This window comes from Phascolarctos cinereus, unplaced genomic scaffold, assembly GCF_003287225.1.
Source record: "Phascolarctos cinereus isolate Bilbo 61053 unplaced genomic scaffold, phaCin_HiC Scaffold_4;HRSCAF=312, whole genome shotgun sequence".
NCBI lineage: Eukaryota > Metazoa > Chordata > Mammalia > Diprotodontia > Phascolarctidae > Phascolarctos > Phascolarctos cinereus.
The window spans coordinates 148031245-148043463 of NW_027555847.1; the positions used below are offsets into that span (position 1 = coordinate 148031245).

The window sequence follows — 12219 nt, forward strand, 5'->3', positions numbered from 1 at the left end:
AGGCTTTATGTGCCAAACTAGGGAATCTGCATTTTATCAAAATATGATTGAACAAATGAATAAACGAATTGCGTTGTCAACTTCCATTTATTACTGCCAGCATGATTATAAGTGAAAAATCAAAGTATATTAATACATTCCTCCCATACAAAGCACTTTCCTCCAGAGAACTTGAAGCTTATTGCTAGTGTGTAAAGCAATACCGTACTTACCATGGTGATGTACCTTTGCTATTGGTGAGTGGCCAAGATGTTACCCTGGTCCTGTCGATTACTTCCTCTTCTACATTCAGGGAAATCCTGGGGAGTCTTGACAAAACCCATGGTGAACCACAGACTTCTGAAGTACATGCAAGGCTAAGTATGTCTAATACAGAAGTATATTTATTTTCAAAGTGCTTGCTGTCTAGCTGATATCAGTGGCAAGAAATATCAGTAGCTCTCATCTATATAGCACTTTAGGGCTTACAAAGACTTTCCTCAAAGGAACCCTGTGGGGGTAGGTAGTGTAAGTGTTAATACCCCTGTTTTACAAATGAAGAAACTGAGCCTCTGAGACATCAAGTGATTTGTCCAGGGTCATATATCTAGTCACTCCCAGAGTCAGGATTCAAACCCTAGGCTTCTGGCTTTAAGATCAGGGATTCTTTCCTCTTTATTACACTGTCTTTCAAAGACTTTGCTAGGTTGCAATATAATTTTCTCTGAATTCTTTATATATATATATATATATATATATATATTTATACATGCACATATATAATATATGTATCATTTATTATCAAAAGGATAAAAATCTCCTATGTCATTCAAAGACTAGGAATGAATTATTAAGAGTGATTTGTGAAATTGGGTTTTTTCAGGTATTCTGTTTTAGTGATTAGAGTTTAGATGAAGAATTCAGAAAAAAATATATTACAACCTAGCTAAGAGTGTGTATGTATGTGTATATGTATAAATTGTAAGGCTGTAATATAAATATATGTATGCATATATATGTACATGTGTGTGCATATATGTGTATGTATGTGTATATATGTATACTTAGCTAGGTTTTAATATAATTTTAACTGAATTCTGTAGATGTAGGTTCAGTATATACGTGTTCAGTACAGTATATATATTCTGTGTGTAGACACATACACAAACACCCTGTACTTATCATGGTGATATCTCTTTGGTACTGGTAAATAGCAAATACATATGTATATCATATATAGAGATATTTAACTTGATCACAATGGAATACCCAACTACAAAGATCTTTACACAATGGAGGTGGTTTGAATATTGCAAGACAGCATGATGTAGGGTACCTGTTTTTGAAGACTTAATATTGATTTCTAGGACTTTCAGTTCTAATTGTATGACCTTGGATGAGTTATTTAGCTTCTTTGAGTTTTGCATTTTAAAGAAGGTTGAGAAGTCACCTTGTGAATTGGACAGCTAAATTGATGTCAGTTCTTGAGATCATCTAGATTGTTTTTAGGAGGGTAATGATTTCAAGTACTAGATTCCTCCTGTCTAAATGAAGGCATTGGAATTCATCACTGAGTATTTTTCTAATATTTTTTCTTTTTATGATCTTCATCTTTTGGCCAGTGGGAGACTGGAGATTTTTGGAACTGGAAAGGACCTCTCTTATTCTTCCCAGATCATACAACAGACATTTACTCTACCACTGGGCACATACTTTTTTATCTTCCTATTCACATAGCCCTCAAAGTGAACTGTTTTTTTTTTTCAGTGCTCAGCATCAGCCTGAATGAGATTTCAAAGTAAAGGATTTCCTTCACTCCCTTTCCAGAGGCTATTTGGGTAAGAAGTTAATCAAAACTTCATCATAGCTCTGTATGTTTCTATTCATCATAGCAGCCTTAATGCAGCTGTCCACCACTGGCAGAATTAAAAAAAAAAAGAGTTGGTTCCCATTTTTTCATATCCAAATGTGCTTCAGTACATTTCTCCTTCATCTTCCTGCATCAGCGAAAGAAATGGATTCAGATGTAAAGCCCATTGTAAATGCGGAAGTGGGGTTTGGTGGCACAAACCAGTAATCTGATGAGTTCTTCCTAATTAGAGGACTTTGGAACCACATGAGCCTCAGAAGAGGATCTTTGTGAGCTACTGCTGATGAAAAAGATGAACCAACTGGTGGTCAGACTTTTGGCTATGAGCTGATCTGAACTTAGTCAGGTCCTTGGATGACAGAAACACAGTCCATCACAAAGCCTTTAGAACTTGGAACAATCTGCTAGCCCACTTCAAATGGGAGGGAGGGGATGGGGGGGAGTTGATATTGATACAGGTACCAAAAAGACTGGGAATATGTACATTGGATGTAGCGATATTAACGTGATGTGAATTATTTTTATTATTATAATTAAAGCTTTTTAAATAGTATGTCTTCTTAAATGATCCTTAATGAAACATGGTTAGGTAAAAGACAAATGGGAGTGGCCAGAGGAATGGTAGTTGTCTAACTCTTTGTGACCCCACCAACCATAGTAGACCAATACTGTCTGGAGTGGTTTGCTTCTCCATTTCCTTTTTCAGTAGATCAAAGCAGACAGAGATTAAATGACTTATCCAAGGTCACATAGCCAGTCAGTACTCAAGGCCAAACTTGAACTCAGGTCTTCCTGACTCCAGACCCAGCACTCTATCCACTGAATCACCTAGCTGCTTCATAAATGCCTTCTTAAATGACTCTTAATGAAACATGGGCAGGTAGTGGTTATTGTCCTTCATTCTTGAAGAGGACCAAAATGACATCACTATGTTGGAGTCTAGTTACAGTGTGTCTGACTGTGGCTGATCAGACCAATGTGAGTTTGGAATGTTCTACCAAGGCCAGGCACAAATAGTCCATGTGAACATTTGTGCATCTCACATTTCTTTTGATCTACTGCAATTCTGCTTTGCCCATACAGCCCAGCACCTTCTTTGATGTGGGTACACCATGCTGGTTATCCTTTGCTAGCGCAATCGATTCCTAAGTTCTTCAGAGAGACCATCAGAGTGTCCTTGTATAACTTCTTCTGGCCACCACGTGAGTACCTTCCTTGCATGAATTCTTTGTAAAATAGTTTTTTAGGCAAGCATATGTTTGGCATTTGAACAATGTGGCCAGCCCATTGGAGTTGTGCTGTCTTCAGTAGAGTTTGAATGCTTGGCAGTTTAGCTCAAGAAAGGATCTCATTATGTGGTACTTTATCTGGCCTGGCGAAATTCAGACTCTTCCTAAGACAATTCAAATGGAAGTGATTCAGTTTCCTGGCATGGCACTGGTATGCTGTGCAGGTTTCACAGGCATGCAACAATGAAATCAGCACAATAGCTCTGTAGACCTTTAGTTTGGTAGGCAGTCTAATAACTCTTCTCTTCCATGCTTTCCTTTGAAACTTCCCAAACAATGAGCTAGCTCTGGCAACGAGTACATCAACCTTATTATCAATGTGTACGTCCCTGGAAAGTACACTGCCAAGGTAAGTGAACTTATCCACAGTATTCAAAACTTCTCCACTTGCTGTAACTGATGGTTCCATGTATAGATGGTGTGGTGCTGGCTGATGGAGCACCTGTGTTTTCTTGATGTTCATTGTTAGGCCGACATTAGCACAGGCAGCAGAGAATTGATCCATACTTTGTTGGATCTCAGCTTCAGAGGCTGCATTAAATGCACAATCATTTCTGAACAAAAAATTATGCACCAACTCTCCCTCTATTTGCGTCTTGGCTTGTAACCTTTTCAAGTAAAATAATTTACCATCAGTACAGTAGCTGACATTGATGTCATGCTCATCCTCATTGAAGGCATCTGACAACACTGCTGAAAATATCATGCTAAAAAGCATGGGAACAAGCACACAGATTTGCTTCACTCCATTGGTGACTGGGAAAGCGTGACAGCATCATCCATTATGCAGAACCCAGGCGAGCGTAACATCATGAAATTGATATAAAATACTGATGAACTTCTCCAGACACGTTGCCACACAAGAGGAGACAAATAGTATTCAAAACCTCTTTTTCAATTGGAAATTTTGGTAGAGAGGGATTGATTTCAACCTGACATAAATAGTCAATGGCCTCAGCATTGATTGATGATGGTCTGTTGAGAACACTATGAAAGTGTTCAGCCTATCTCTCCAGGATCATGTCCTCATCACTAATCAATGTGATTCCATCAGTGCTGAGTAGTTGAGATGCACCATAGGTCTTTGGCCCATAACTAGACTTCAGGGCATCATAAAAGCACTTTGGATTGTTGCTATCAGCATAAAACTGAATTTCATCTGAGTGTCCAGGGGGATGGGAAGGTGTCATATAAAACATAATATTTTGGATTGGAAAATGCAGGCATACCTCTAGACTGATGTAAGAAACTGGAACCACCACAAAAGAGTTGAAGCAAGGAGTGACTGACAGCCAGAAGCCCCATGTGGGACTTGGCAGATACCACAGGGCCTTTTGGCTTTGGCTAGCTTGTGCGCTAGCTGTCACAGAGGTAACAATGAGCTAAGGGGAGAGAGAGCCTTCCAAGAATAGGGGAGAGCTTATACAAAAGCACAGAGACGGTAACTGGAGCTTCATGTAAGAGAAACAGCAAGTAAGTTAGGATTGTAAAGTGTGTAGAGGAGAATAATGGGTAAGAATACTGGAAAGAAAAGATTTTTAAAAAAGAGTTGGCTTCCAAGTTGGGCTGAGCTTTAAGTATCAAACAGAGGCATTTGATTCTAGAGGTAATAGGGAGCCCCTGGAGGTTATTGAGTAGGGGTGGGAGGATATGATTGATCTTGATGGTCAATGAGAAATTTAAACCCTAACTAGAAATAATGAACCTTCTGCATGGAGGACAACACTATGTTTTGGGTTTGTTTTCAATTGTTCTGTGTTACGTAGATCTCACTGGAGGGCCCAGCAAGGCAACATTCTAGAGCTTGTTTCTGACAACAGACTTTTTCCTTCTCAGAGCCTTTTCTCCTATTTCCTAAGACTTAAGGCGTTATCTCTCCCAAGGGCTTTTTTTTTCTTTTGATATAAGGACTCATACAGAGGGAAAAGAAAGGAATTTATGGCATCATGCAAGTCATTTAGAAGGAGGTGATATTTGGCGACAGGAACAGTAGGAAAAAGCCCTGAGCATGGGGCCAGAAGACCTGGTGTTGAGCCCTCACTCTCGCACTTGATAGATCTGTGACTTTTGGCAAATCTTTTTACCACTCTGATCCTCAGTTTCTCCATATACAAAATGGGGATACTAATGCCTGCACTATTTATCCCACGGGGATGTTGGAAGGATCAAAAGAGATGATTTGTGTGAATGTACTTTTGTAACTATGTACTTTAGAAAGCCCCTGAGGACAGGGGCTTTTTTTTATGTCCCCGGTGCTTATCTCAGCCTGGCATGTGAGAAGCACTTAATGTTCTTGATTGCACAGCAGATAGAGCACTGGGGCTGGAGTCAGAAAGATCTGAATTTAGATCAGGTCTCTTACTAGCTGTGTGACTCCGGGGCAAATCACTCAACTTTTGTTTGCCGCAGTTTCCACCATTATAAAAATGTGAGTAATAACAGCACTTAATTTGCAGAGTTGTTGTGAGGATCAAATGCGCTAATATTTGTAAAGTACTTAGCACAGTGCCTGACACATAGTAGGTACTATATAAAAGTTTATTTCCTTCCCCTTTCCCTATCTGTGAATAAATGAAAAGCCTTTATTAATCACTATGTTCTGAGCTCTGTGCTAAGTGGTGGGAATATAAATAACCAAGCAGAGACAGTTCCTTCCCTTGAGTAGCTTACCTTGTAATAGGAGGAGACAACTCATCTAGTGGCCAGGGAGAGGAACTTTGGTTTGGAAAATTATGGTGATATGAATGGAGCCCTATGAGAGTGTATTGACCAACACTTTCCAGTAGCTATAGAGGTATTGACTGATTACAGTTCCAGGACAAAGTGTCATTATCAGAGACTCGGTCACCAGGTGATGAATTTTTCTGCTCCTGTTAATTACAAGAGACTACCTACTAAGGCTTGGAGGAGTTGAAATCTGTATTTGTGGAGGGAGGATTCACACAAGTTAAAAAAAAATGGACCCTTGAAGTATTGAAATAAATATCCTCATACTGGAATTTAATAGTAGGGGTATTATATATTTATGTCATATATTTATACTTTCCATTTACTACTCAATTTACCTTCACAATATTAAGTATTCCAATATACTTACAACCACCCTAGGAAAATGAGGGCTGCTCAAATATTCATCTGTCCTCTCTTCACTTGTGAGCCCTTCATGATGCCTATCCAGTTTGTCCATTACCATAGGCTTTTGTTTCTGGGAGAAGCCTGGGATCACTAGAAAAGTTTTGCAGTTTCTGAAGGTAATCCATCCTTCCTGACCTCTTCTCCTTGTTTGGTTCTGGGCCAAGCTCCTTGTCCATCTGTGTGATCTGTCCCAAACATACCTACTAATGGACAAGCTTTATAGTTTTCCTTCAAAATACATGCCATCATCTGGGCAGTCATATTAACTCCCTTTGATAGCAAAAGAAAATGAAGACCATGCAATAACGTGTCTAAGCTCATATGGTTAATAGGGGAGGTTGGATTAGAAACCAGGGCTCCAGATTCCTGGTTTGTTCACTACTCCTTCTACTACATTAAGCTATGAGATATGAAAACACTAGTGAGTGATTTGTCTACCACACTTAATACAGCTCAGGTCTATATTATGGCACTATATCCAGTTTTAGCTACTGCATTTAAAGAAATGTGGAGATATTGAAGAGGGCACCAAAGAATAGCAATGAAAAATAATGGAAATAATGGAAAATAAGACCTCTGTAGAAAGGTTAAAGGATTATGGCAGAGAAGAGGAAGCTGAGTTAATAACTAGTTTTAAGTATAAAAAGTGTTTTGTAGTCAAAGTATTTCATTTCTGTAGAAGGCAGCACAGGAGGAAAAGGATTTAGATTAGACATAAGAAAGGAAGAAAGAAAGATCTCCTTGAGAGGGTTGTTAAACATTGGAACAGCCCACTGAATAAAAAAAAGGGTTCGGTAGATTGCGTTTTCTCGGAGATCTTTAAGGGTAAAAATATGGGCAGCTCTGTCTGAGATGGGGTTCAGTGCTAACCTGCCAGAAGCACAGGGCTAGGCTAGAACTCATAAAACTCATCGGGTGAGTCACATGACATTCAAAAATGTTTTGAATGCTTGTGATGGAAAAATCCAGATATTACAAGTTCCTAATTGACTCATCTGAAAAATGAGAAGTTTGGATTAGATTCAACTCAATTTTGCTCAATTCTATAACTGTTAAGTACCTAGCATGTGCAAGACGCTATCCCTATGGGATGGGGACATACAAAGAAACAAGCTAGATAATCTTTGCTTTCAATGAGTTTACTTTCTACTGAGGGATATAATATTTATACAAGTAGGTTGATACAAGGTAAATTTTGAGAGCAGAAAGAACACTAATGAGGGGGCTGTGTTTTGCAAGAGGTGGCAACTGGGCTGAAATTTGAAGAGAACTAAGAATTCCAGGAGGTAGCAGGGAGTATGGAGTGCTTTCTATGCAAGGCACACAAGCCAGTAAAAATGCATTGTAGAAAGAACAGAGAATGTTGAGTTTAGAGAACAGTTACGGTTTGGCTGCAACATGTAGTATTTGAGTAATAGGAGATGTCTGAAAAAGTAGATTGAGATCAGATGGTGGAGAACTTTAAATGCTAGGCTGAGGAGTGTGTGTTTTGTCCTGGAGACCATAGGGAGACATTGGAGAGTTTTGAGCAGTGGAGTGACATGATTTGACTTGTGGCTTAGGATTTGTGACAAGTCATGTGATTTAGATGATCTCCTAAGATTGCTTCTAGCTCTGAGATACTGTAATAATGTCAATATTGGGGTGTATGGGGGTGTTCAGGGAGGACTAGCACCTCCCTTTCCAGGGCTCCACCTTTGGTGTCTACCCGGCACTCACCTCTCATCGAGGGTTCCAAGAAGCTGTAATGTGTGCGGAGGCCATGCCCTGGTAAAATCACGTTGGCAGATGGGCCAAACTAGGTTGAGGATAATGAACAGGCCTCAAACTGATCAGAGAGTCAGGGGGATGTCTACCCCAAGCATGTGAAGACTTCCCCTGGTGAAATGGGCAGATGAGAACAATTTATTTCAATAGCCAAAGGCAACTGAAGCAGGTGCTGTGGAGAATGTAGAGCTTGGTCAGAGATTGAAGATGCCAAGGTCATCTCCTGCATCCTGGGCCATCGCCAGTCCTCTTGACTTTTGTCTTGCCATTGGACTTGGATGACTCTGGAAGAGAGAGTGAGGCTGATGACTTCATGCAACTCTGCCTCGCTTAAATCCAATTCAAGAATGAGTCAAGACATAATTCAGTGATGTCATTGGTCCTCTTCGAAAACAAAGGACAAGAAGTTCTATGACATTTTTTGTGGAGAAAATAGCATCAGTCATCAATTTCCTAAATCTATGATCACCAAAACTAACATCATGTCATGGTTTCACATATTTAGGGGTCATCTAGTCCAGTCTCCTCATTCTTTCTAATATATGGTCAAAAGGAGGCCATTTGCTAAAGATCACAGAAGTGCTAGGTGGCAGAGCCTAGATTTCAATCCTTTATTTGAGATTTTTGCCTTGTTCCTTGTTTACCTATGAACCTATAACACCCTGCCTTTCTGCTCTTGCCTGGTCATCCTAAGAATTTCCTTACCTCCATCTACTTTTTTTCTTCCTGTATTTGCCCATAAGACATGTCCCAGCTTTTTCTGCTTCTCACTCACCCTTTGACGACATTTACTTTCACTAAGGTCCTCACAATCACCAATGGGTCTCGTTTCATTTTCTTCATCCATACCTACGTCTCCTTATAATCACTTAGGAACTCTCCTTACTAAAGCACAACGATGAGCATGTCATTTTCCTCCTGAAACCCTTTCCCCCTCTATTTTTCTCATCCATTCTCATCTTAAGAGCTAGTAGAGTGTAGTACAATAGGAGACCAGTCTTAATTATAGGTGTACTACTTGTGTTACAAAACCACCTTTCTTAGTTTTTTATTTGATTATTTATCAGAATGGTTAATTTATATTTCAGGAGGAACAACGCTTCTACATGGCACAAACCCATGACTAGGAAGTTATTGTTATGGGTGGTTTCCTTTAAAAAATATTGTAGAGAATTGGTGAAAATAATATGAATTCCAGATTAAATATTTTAATGTAATTTTTTCCCCTGAATACAATATTCAGCACGCATTCACCTAAAGTGGCCCATTTAAAACGAGCATGTTTCATACGGATGATCTCAAAATGATGACTGTCAGGACAAGTCATCAAAGGGAGCCATCACTGTCCTACCCTGTGGGCTACCATTAATACAAGCAGGAGAAGATTCTGCTATTGTTCTATCCTCCATTCACATAAGACTCTAGAACTAAGGGTTACCTTCCACTGACCGGGGAACAAAAGGGTCTGTAAACATAGCCTGGGATCAAAAGATGCCTTTATTTTCCAGTCCTATGAGCTGCCATGAATATTTGCAGGGACTCCATGGCTATTCTATCTTCCCTCCTAAGGCCAAGAAGGTCATAAAGCTGGCATTGTGAATGAGTTCAATTTGGCTCCTGGGGACTCAGTCATTAAGTATTTGCTAACTCAATCATCTAGCATAAACTTCCCACCTTCTCTAGTCAAGATCCTTTATGTTTACAGAGAGAACATACAATGGAAACCAGTGACATAGTCCCCCTATATAATCTCTCCTTTATCCTCACAAGACCCAGTAGGGTGGGGGACCAGATAAACTGATGTGTCTAGGAAACTCCTACCTGCTGCTCCACTAATCCCTGTGATTCAGAGTCCAATCTGCTAAAGAGAAGTCTTCTTTCCTTTATTATTAGTACTGGGGCGGGAGGGGGGGCACGGATCAGGGAAGGCTTTATGGAAGAGGTAGTACATGAGCTGAACCTTTAAGGCGGGTAAAGATTGTTCAGGCTGGATATGAGAAGGGAATGCATTTCAGACTTGGAAGATGGCAGACAGGCAGGAAATGGGAATGTCAAGGTCAGGGAATAGCTTGTACCTATATTCTGGTTTAGCTGAGACATCAAATGAATGAAATGGAGTTATAAGGGGGTAATAGGAAATAAGGCTGGAAACATATGTTGGAACCACATTATGGAAGGTCTTACATGCTCAGTTGAGAAGTTTTATATTTTATATTAGAGACAATGAGAAGAACCTGAAGCTTTTTCAGGAGGAAAGTGACATGCTCATACCGATGCTTTAGGAATTGTGGGAAGGATAGACTGGAGAGGAGATAGGAAGCAGAAAAACTAACCAGGACTATTATTTATTATTTCACTATTATAGTCTACTATTCCATTATAGTCCACTATTAATAATAATAGTGTTTTAAGGTTTGCGAAGTGTTTGACAAATATTATCTCATCTTATCCTCAAAACAACTGTAGGAGGTAGTTGCTATTATTATCCTCATTTTAGTGAAACTGAGGCAGAGAGGTTAAATGCTTTGTCTAGGGTTGCACAGATAGTGAGTGAGTGAGGCTGGATTTGAACTCAAGTCTTACTGTCTCCAGGTCATTACTCTATCCACTGTACCACCTAGCTTCTATTATAATAGCTTAGAAAGTTAGTAAAGAGTGGATGACCTAGGATGGTAACCCTAAGAGTAGATAGAAGAGGATGGCTTTGAGAGGTATTGTAGATGTTCAGTTAAATAAACTAAGCAACTTGTTGGCTTTGGAGGCTGAACTGAAACTAGGGTGCAGTTACTGGGAGTTTGCCCCAGCATTTACAATTCTTTATCAGATTTAGAGGGTTCTGTAGTCCTTCATTGTAGCACAATGTAGCACAAGTAACACACTTGTGGTCCTTCGCTGGCATTGGAAACATCAAACCTTAGCACATAGTTAATAAGAATAATTGGTTAAAATAGGAATCTACATGGGGCAGCTAGGTGGCTCAGTGGATAGGGCACTGGCTCTGGATTCAGGAGGACCTGAGTTCAAATCCAGCCTCAGACACATAACACTTACTAGCTGTGTGACCCTGGGCAAGTCACTTAATCCCATTGCCTAGCCAAAAAAACAAAAACAAAACCAAAAACAAATAGGAACCTATGAGGTGGCAGGTTAGCATGAATAGCTCCTCTAGCTCACCTTGTTCCTTCAAACCCTACCCTGGAGGGCACGGTTCCAGTGCTCCACATTGCTCCACATGCAAAAATTCTTAATGGGAAGTGAGCAAAGGGTTGAGGGTAGCACTTTCAGTTAGAACTAATTGAATGGGATGATGAGATATTACATCCCCTTGGTTTGCAAGCTTTTTAAGGGAAGGAATTATTTTATTTTTGTCTTTCTACTTCTTGTACCACACACAATGCCTTGTACATAGTAGGTATTTTGTAAATTTGTGTTGGAATGAGTAGCGTTAAACCGTCTCTCTTAAAATTCCCATTTTATAGGTGAAGAAATTAAACCTCAGAAGATGAAATGACTTGTCCAAAGTCACAAAGTTAATTTTTGGTAGATCTGAGACTAGAATGCAAGTCTTCTGACTCCCAACCCAACCCACTTTACTCTCTACTCTTCCCACTTTACCATAAGCCTGTGTATACCCACACTCATACATATATACAATAAAAACACACACATATTCTCTCTCATTTTTATAGTATTTTTGGGTCAAACCACTTCTAGACTGCCAGAAGAATCACGGAATCATGGAACTTAGGAGGAACCTAAGCAGCTGTGTTGTCTTTAACCCATACCTGAGAAGAATCCTCACTATATATGCCTGGCAAATGGTCATCTAGTCTCCATTTGAAGATCTCCAAGGAGGGGTAACCCACCATGTCTTCAACCATCCTGTTCTACTTTTTGAATAAATCTAATTATTAAGATTTTTTCCCCCATATCAAGTCTAAATTTTATTTTTTTTATAACCTCTACTCATTTCTTAAAACTGTATAGATCGTTTCCTCATGAACTATTATCTAACTTTACCTCCACTGTCTTACACTAAGGAAGCTGACTGTCTAAATGTGTGTGGAGGTATAGTTCTGATGTGTGCTGGGTAGATTGCTCATATGTGTACAGAGAAAACAGCATCGATATAGGATTAAGGGGGGTGGGGTGGGGTGGGGACAGGAGTGGCGATAAAAG

General features: G+C 39.7%; 1 long non-coding RNA gene across 1 annotated transcript; it reads left to right on the forward strand.

Annotated features, from left to right (window-relative positions):
* Nucleotides 1-1314: 1314 nt before the first annotated feature.
* On the forward strand, nt 1315-11963 carry LOC110214473 (uncharacterized). The gene is made up of 3 exons (XR_002326280.2): nt 1315-1817; nt 2933-3051; nt 11730-11963. It is a non-coding gene; the product is annotated as an uncharacterized LOC110214473 (long non-coding RNA).
* The last annotated feature ends 256 nt before the right edge of the window (nt 11964-12219 follow it).